The sequence below is a fragment of the Tiliqua scincoides genome, chromosome 3, assembly GCF_035046505.1.
Source record: "Tiliqua scincoides isolate rTilSci1 chromosome 3, rTilSci1.hap2, whole genome shotgun sequence".
In the NCBI taxonomy this organism is placed as follows: domain Eukaryota; kingdom Metazoa; phylum Chordata; class Lepidosauria; order Squamata; family Scincidae; genus Tiliqua; species Tiliqua scincoides.
In genome coordinates this window covers 64,551,216-64,560,076 of record NC_089823.1, presented here as the reverse complement: position 1 = coordinate 64,560,076, position 8,861 = coordinate 64,551,216, and the positions used below count along the sequence as shown (strand labels likewise).

Here is an 8,861-nt window from a genome sequence, read left to right as displayed (position 1 = left end):
TTTAAAAATTTTGTTTTTTAAATCCTATAGCAGTGCGATATATGACAACACTCTAATTGGGCACTTAACATTGCTAGGAAATAATGCCTGGAAATATGGCACAGATACTGTGAAAACTGTTCTGACTGTAGTTTATGTAACAAAATATTTTATTAGAAGAGGGACCTCTTAATGGTCTTCTCTGCTACAGTATGACATCTGGCACTTCATAAAAAAATCATGTTTGAAATTGAACAGATATCTCAAAGGTAAGGAATTAAGGCGGAGAGCTAGAAAGGCAGTATAGTTAAGACATAGAACAAAATGTTTAAGAAGGAAATGTCACCTCTATCCAATAGAAGAATATAGTTTTTATTTGATATTCCAAAATATTCATTTTTAGTGTTGATTTGTTCTTATCACTAAGATGATCCTGTCCTCCCCTAACTGGAATGGGGGAGAGGATAGCAGAACACAGCTAAGAGTGAATGAAGAAGGTGGGAAGGAGAAGTGCTGTCACTGTCTCCTCACTTTCTGTCTGTTGCCATCCTATACACTTTCCTGGGAGTAAGGTCCATTCAGGATAATGGGACTTACTTCCAAGTAGGCGTACATAGAGTAACATGAACAGATGGTACCTTCCTATTCTCATAGGGGAACAGATCAAAGTGCTGTTGGCTTCCCCCCTCCACTCCAGATCCTATGCTGATTGAGCAAAAGCCACATTCACTGCTGTGCCTGCTACTGTTCACAAACAAGGAGCAGAGATGGCTGCTCTGTAAAGCAACAACAACAAAAAGAGCTGTTGTTGCTTTACAGAGCAGCCATCTCTGCCCCTTGTTTGTGAACAGTAGCAGGCACAGCAGTGAATGTGGCTTTTGCTCAATCAGCATAGGATCTGGAGTGGAGGGGGGAAGCCAACAGCACTTTGATCTGTTCCCCTATGAGACAAAGAAGGCCTCTGCCAGCACCAATCTAGGTCACTGCCACACCTACCAAACTTGTGGATATCAAGAACCATGCGGGTTTTGCAAAAAGCTTGACATACTTGAAGGTCAGCGCGACATCTACCAGCTCGTCATGTCACAGTACCGCCAAACTGAGGATATTGAGAAATTTTGCAGCATGAACAACAAGAGACGGCAGTTGATCAGTGATCAGAAGCAGGCAACTGAATGCTGGTGTACATGCTTCGAGCAGATCTCCACAGAGGAATTCCTGCATCCACCAAGCCTGCAAACAGCCGCCACTCATGGACCCATGCAGCCAATCGTGCCTGAAGAAGTCACAGAGGCATTGAAACAAATGAAGCCGGGCAAGGTGATGGGTCCTGATGACATTGCCGCCAAGCTCTAGAAATCACACTGCTGGAACCCGATCAATTGGCACATGTGCTTCTTCAACCAGATCATCGCCGAGCAGAAGATGCCTGCCTACTGGCAACGCAGCACAACTGTCCCAGCCTGAAAGAAGAAAGGCAGCCCTGCTGAATGTGCAAACTACCGGCTGCTCTGTCTCTTCTCACACAATAAAAATCTTCAAGAGGGTCTTCGACCACTGCATCTGCAACATCGTCCAACTCACGACAAACCAAGCAGGCTTTGTCAGTGGCTGCAGCATGACAGACAGTGTTCAGTTCAGTTCAGTTCAGTTCAGTAAGACCTTTATTGGCATAAAGACAGACACAGTGCATGCCACCCATCTTCTGCTTGAGAAGCAAAAGCCACTGTACGTTACCTTCATTGATCCTGAAAAGGCATTTGATTGTGTGCTGCACAGCGTCATCTTGTACATGCTGCATAGCCAAGAAGTGCCAGAAGAACTCATTCAGTGGGTGAAGCTCTTGTACAAAGATCCGAAGAGTCCTGTGCAAGCCGTTGCTGGAACTTCGACAGAACTTCATTACTGTCGGCATCCACCAAGGCTCAGTGCTCTCTCCGCTGCTGTTCATCATGGCGATGGACGTGATCACCCGCAATCTTCTAAAGTTGGTGCCATGGACACTACACAGATGACGTTCTTCTCATGTCCGACAACTAGGCAGACCTCCAGCAGCAAGTACAAGCTTGGAGTGACCATCTCGCGCTGTTTGGCCTCTGCCTCACCGTCAAGAAGACAGTGTACATGGCGGCAAACCCCAATGAGCTTGGGACAATCCGCATAAATGGCACCTACCTGCCATGTACTGAGACGTTCTAATACCTTGGCTTGACAACCACGGCTGACGGCAGCCTGAGTCTCAAAACCACTGCACGAGTAAATGCAACCTGGACAAAGTGATGCATGATGACCGGTGTCCTTTATGACAAGAAGATCAGCGACTGTCTTAAGTTGAAGATCTACTGGACAGTCATCAGGCCAATCGCACTCTACAGAGCTGAATGCTGTCTGACGACAAGAGAAAGCCAAACGTGGCATTGGCATTGTGGAGACAAAGATGCTGCATTAGATCAGTGGTATCGCTCATTTTGACCACATCTCCAACGATGATATCCAGTAGCGGTACGGCGTCGGCCCAATCGCCGACAAGTTGAGAGAAGCCACATTCTGTGTGCTGATGCCCATACGCTTGCATATAAAGGTCTTCAGTTGGAGGTCAACAGCAAATAACCAAAGGGCTGACAGAAGCAATGGCTGACTTGACACACTGCACAGCGACTTGAAAATCACCTGCCTATACCTGGAACAAGCCCATGACCATGAGAAATGGGGACTCTGATCCAAAATAGTGGACCCTGCCACCACAAGGGACAAACACTGAAGAACTGCATGGGTTTTGCAACCACTTATTCGAAAACTCATGTGGAAGTATCCAAACTCATGGATAAAGAGAGCAATGAGTGGCAGAGAGATGCTTGGCCATTCAAGCCAAAAAGATAAGGAAGTCCATATGAGTTGTCCATACTAATGTGTGCTTATTCTGTGGAAAATGTAAATTTGTGGATTTCTGCATGTGTGGTTTGGGCCTCAATTTTTCAAGGTATTTTTCATATCAGTTTTTCCCCCAGTTTGTTACTTTGTTCTCAATTCTGGAAAACTGAGATTTTGTAACATATATATCATTTGCCTTTGATTTTTCCAAGTAGTCATTTTTCTAAGCACTGTAGTCATTTTATACAGGTCAAAAAGAGGGAAAGGCACTGTGATTCTGTCCATTGGTCTTCTGGGACAAGCTTGAATAGTTTCATTTCTTCTTATTAAAAACAAAGCATATCTTAAACGAAGCATGTGCCATATGGTCTGTCTCTGTTCTGCTATGACTTGGCAAAAGAAGACAATTGCATTCTGTGTTATGTAAAGGTTGCAGTAGTTATTTGACCTTGGTTTTTAGGGCAGCTACTGTTTTCAGAAAACATAAGTAGATCAAAATATTAAGCGTAAGCAAGTGTCATTAAGAAGGGTGCAATTTCAAAGTTTCAGTGGCCAGAAAGCTTCATGCAGTCAAGAGCCAACAGATCATATTTTAAAAAAACAAAAACTGGAACACCCAAAGCAAGAAAATGCAAGCATTTCTTGCACACATTAGCTTTGTAAAATGTGTCTACCTTTTTTGACATTTGCATACATCATGTGACAGGTAGACACATATATCTATTCAAAGAACTTTGGAGGTAAGGTTATGCTGCTAGCAGGGATAATTTAGTTTACTCATTTCCGTGTGTGCTGGAACAGTGTTTAGTTGTCTTAAACACTTTGCCTTAACTCTTGCAATTAACAAGCATGCACACACTATATTGTAGTTCTTCGAAGTCAATGGTTCCCAGCCTCTAAGAGCTCGTGGACCACTGAGGCAAAAACTGGAATTTTCTCAGACCACATGAACCCCCACCCCATCCCCTGCTCACAAAAAATGCAATTAAATTTGTAATAATTAGATTGATAGAGGATTTCTGGGTTGCTATCTTTGTTGTAAGCTGTGGCTGCAGATAGTCCATTCTATGCTCTCGGTGGTTTGTGCGTCTGCTAAGCAAATGCCCCCCCAATGGACTGCCAGAAATGGCAGAGAATGGATTGCCCAGAGCTGCAGCTGGCACTTCATTAGCTGCTATGGGTAGTCTGTTCTCCACCACTGTCTCTAGTGGTCTGTGCAGGAGCACTCGCTTGGCAAGATGCTTGAAGTGATCGAAGATTATCTCTTTTTTTGAGATCTCACGGACCTCTTCTCAGGGTCTCATGAACCACCTGTAGGGATCCAGTGTTCTAGGTAATGACTTCTGCTGCTATTTGGAACTGGAACTTTCCATTCCCTTTCTCACACCACTTCTGTAGTACAGAAGATAAAACTCTGCTTTCTTTCCCTTACCATTTTTTTCCTTGAGCTTTCATTGGCTGCCAAGAAGCTCCCTTTGAAGTTGTAATCTTTATAAGGCATATTTATTGGAATCATTCCTCATACTTGTGTCCCTACCTCACAGCCCTTCTCCCTGCCTGAATATTGTGCATGGCTTCCTGTACTAAATGTAGTTTAAAACAGTAGTTCTCACACTTTTAGCACCGGGACCCACTTTTTAGAATGAGAATCTGTCAGAACCCACCGAAAGTGATGTCATGACCAGAAGTGACATCATCAAGCAGGAAAATTTTTGACAGTCCTAGGCTGCAATCCTACCCACACTTTCCCAGGAGTAAGTTCCATTGACTGTCATTGTTAAAAGCATATATAGCCTGTTAAAGGTATAGCTCTGTCACATTTCCCCAAATGCAGTCACATATCATGACAGCATCAAGTCTAATATATTAAAAATAAAATATTGAAATGAACGGGAACCCACCTGAAATTGGTTCACGACCCATCTAGTGGGTCCTGAGAAAAACTGGTTTGAAATATACTAAAAACACTTTTGGAGAAAGGGGAAGGTGGTCATACATTTTCGACAATTTTGTAGACGCTAAGTTTTAGTGAGGTTAACTACAAAAAGTCTAATGAAACTGACCACTGAGAATTCTAAATGCTCTTGCCATTTTTGACTTCAATTAGATGTGTAAAAGCATAAAAACACATGCTGAACTTAGTTTTACATACTTGGCAACTTATTGTACTGAACAATATCTGGATTTCCTAGTGGGTGCTAGGGAATACTCTCTTCCTATGTTTGACCATATAGCATAACTACTGCATCATGACATGCGTTCCATCTGTTTAACAAATATTGTACTGTTGTTGACTGAAAGCAATATTTGGGGGACTATCAAAATTCCAAAGAATCTGATTGCATGTTAGCAGTATGGAACAAACCCTTGATGTAAGTTGTTGAACCACTGAACATAATTTTGCAGTGGTCACTTAACTTACCCTTTATAAGAACAGCCCCACTGAATCAAGCCATAGGTCCATTTAGTCCAGCTTCCTGTATCTCACAGTGGCCCATCAAATGCCTCAGGGAGTGCACAAGACAACAAGAAACCTGCATCCTTGTACCCTCCCTTGCATCTGGCATTCTGACATAGCCCATTTCTAAAATCAGGAGGTTGCACATACACCTCATGGCTTGTAACCCATGATGGACTTTTCCTCCAGAAATTTGTCCTATCCTCTTTCAAAGGCATCTAGGTCAGATGCCATCACTACATCCTGTGGCAAGGAGTTTCACATACTGATTACATGCTGTAACAGCTGAGGCCAGTACCTACCCTCCACGATGAGAACTTGGGCCCAAGCAAAAATGGAAAGGCCAGGCCCATCTCATGCTATCTCTGCTGTGGGGAGGCATCTCTCTGCCTGGCTGATTACTGCCAGCTGTGGCCTTCAGCAACAGCCTGGGATTACCCCTCATTGGTGGATGATTGATAATTGATACAATTGATCAATACTATAATACTGTAATTGATAGTAAAAACATGAGTAAGTACTTGAAAATTGTGCAGTTGCATTAACTTTAAAAATCCCATGATTTGAAAAGGAACACTGGATGTGTCTAAAGGATGATGAGTAATAACAAGGATTGTGATAGTGTTGCTGCAGACACGTGCTCTTGTGCTGTTTATTTCAGTAGTTTGTGTTTGGTTTTGACTTGTATTTCCTTGTCTCACTTTATAGTGAGAACTATGAATTATAGAGTTGAGTGTGTAGATGACTCATATGGAAGTCCTATGAATCTGAGTCCTATGAATCTGGGTTTCAGCAGACAAAAGATTCTCATGGAAAATATGTGGTGTTAATATTTATATACCACTTTTCAACAAAAAAAAGTTCACAAAGCATTTATGAAGCTGCAGTTAGTGCAGAATACAGTGGCCTGGGTGGTTACAGGAGCTAGATGACTTGTCTCTGTTAGACCACTGCTTCAGCAGCTACACTGGCTGCCCATTCATTTCTGGTCCCAATTCAAGATGCTAATGTTGACCTTTATGGTTTGGGTCCAGGCACTCTGCGGGACAGCTTTCTCCCATACATTCTAGCCTGCCCTCTTCGCTCATCTGAAGCGGCTCTCCCCTTCAGAAGTCCTGCCTCTGTCCCAAGTTAGAGGGATGGTGGCTTGGGGTGGAGGGGGGCGAGCCTTCTCTGCAGTGACACCACAATTATAGAATTCCCTCACTGGGGAATTAAGAACTACTCCCTCCTTCATGGCTTTTTGGCAAAGGTTCAAAACATACTTGTTTTGTCTGCCATTTGGTTGATGGATGGGTGTTTGCCCTCTGTAAGAGTGCCATGGTTTGACTGCTTCCCTGGACTAATTTGTCCTCCCCCATGGTTCAGTGATATGTGTTGAGTTGTTTTAGTGTTTTAATGCTCATTTTTGATGTGTTTTACTTATTGTTGTGATACATTGTAGTTTTATTATAGAACTTTGTAAGCTACCTTGGGCATTTCATTCAGCATGGAAATGTTGTATATATATTTTCCTAATCAATAGCTAAATTGTTCCCTATTCCAGAAGGACTCACAGCCTAAAAAACATATGGAAGAAACACCAGCATGCAGCCACTGTAACAGACACTATGCTGGGGTGAATAGTGACAGATGTTCTTCCCTTGTCAAAGGAGCGCTGCTTTATAAAGTGACTTTTTGCCAGTTAGCTGATGTTCATGATGGAGGAAACAAGCCTTGAATACTGTGAGAGGAGTTCTAACCGTTTCATTTTCATAGAGAACAGAATGCTTGAATTACACAGTATTTGGAATGCTTGAATTACACAGTATTTGTATTGTGCTGTAAAACTTCAAAGTGTTACAGAGTGACTGTGTGCTTTAAAAAAGAGATTCCCAATATTGGGAATACATGGATCCCATGGATACAATTTTGTGTACTACTTTTGATTGAAAAGCAACATATGAGTATTCATAATACATGCTCCCCACATTCTCAGCTGGTTGAGACATTCAGAAGCAGCGCTGTTTAGGTTTGGTTTTCTTTGAAGGAAAGAGTATTTAAGGCTTATGGTATGTTTACAGTACTGGTTTGTTACAAATATACAGGTAGCGCATCAAAGGTAAGCAGCAGGTGCACTCTGTACAATGTACTTACTTACAGCAGGTAAGTACAATGCAGTAGATCTTCAAATTCATATTAGCCTCCAGAAAGAAGCCCTCTGCACCATATACACTCCTGCTTCTAGCTCTTGCTTCCTTCTCTCAACGTCAAGGCTCCCATCCCTTTCAAAAACCTGCAATTGGCATTTTTTTCATATCCCTTAAATCAGTTCCTCATCTCCCCCCCCCCCCAAATCTGATGATTAACTCTAGAGATATCTGCTCCCATTTAAGGAAACATCCTGGACTGGTAACCCAAAAATCTCCATTGCAGAAGAATTATTTGGCATTTAGCCTAACAATGTAGAAATCAGTTTTGCAAGCCATAATAACATTTATATTTACGTAGCATTAACAAATGATATTCTGCTTGCAGGGGGGATTATGCAGCTCTAAAGCTGGCTTCCTGGAAGTCCTGCTGAGACTCTCCTTGTTCCTTTGCATACTTTTGTGCCTTTCCTCATAGCCATAGGGGCTAGAGCAGCTATTTTCAACCTTTTTCTTCTCATTGTCATGCTGAGAAGGCCCTAAAATTGTCAAGGCAAACCATCAGCTTTTTAACAATTGACAAGGCCTACAGCACTGCTGGCAGAGGGACTCCCGCATCCCCCAACAGCATTGCTAATATATGACCCTCCCCCAAACTCCTGTGGCATGCCTGCAGACCATTCATGGCACACCAATGTGCCTGCAGCACCATGGCTGAAAATTGCTGGGCTAGAGTTTTGCCTTTTTAAGAAATGAAAGCTGAGATTAAGGATGCTGAAACCAAATTCTCTGCTTGCCATGTTATCATGGAAGACACACAGCCTTGACCACAAAGTGATTCTCCTGCAGTGTGTGTGTTTTCTTATCTTGTTCAGATATGGGGAAAAACAGGAAAATGAAGTGAGAGCTTGACCAAAGCCCACACTGTGTTTGTAGCAACCAAGTTTCAATTGAGTTTCAATTGAAACCAAGTTTCAGTTCCTGACACTTCTGGGGTTTTGTATAAATTAATAAAAAATAGTGGAAATGCATGTCGCTTTACAGTGCAGAAGTTAATGTATGTGTGGTGCTTCACGTCACACATACAGGTGCATGCCCAAAGGGAACATTCTGGTAGCATACTTACAAGTTCAGTACCCCTGGAGCTGCTTTTGAGTAGTATGATGGTGGTTAATTCCTTTTGGACTGTGTTTGGTGTATGGGTAAATCGCCCTGAGGCTCACGCCGATCTTTGAGAAGTATATTTCATGTGTTTGAAAAACTGTCACACTTGCATGGCTGATTTTGTAAGAAAGATATATGCACAGATTTGGAAACTGGAAAATGTACTTAAAGTGTCATCAAATCTTAAACAAGCTTTAGAGTTATCCAGAAATCTTTGATTGGATGTTAAGCAGAGCAAGACCTTGTCCCTATTAAAGGTG

The 8,861-nt window shown here is 42.5% G+C and overlaps 1 pseudogene; it reads left to right on the top strand.

The window, feature by feature from the left end:
• Positions 1–681: 681 nt before the first annotated feature.
• On the top strand, positions 682–2,428 carry LOC136645042 (uncharacterized; annotated as a pseudogene).
• The last annotated feature ends 6,433 nt before the right edge of the window (positions 2,429–8,861 follow it).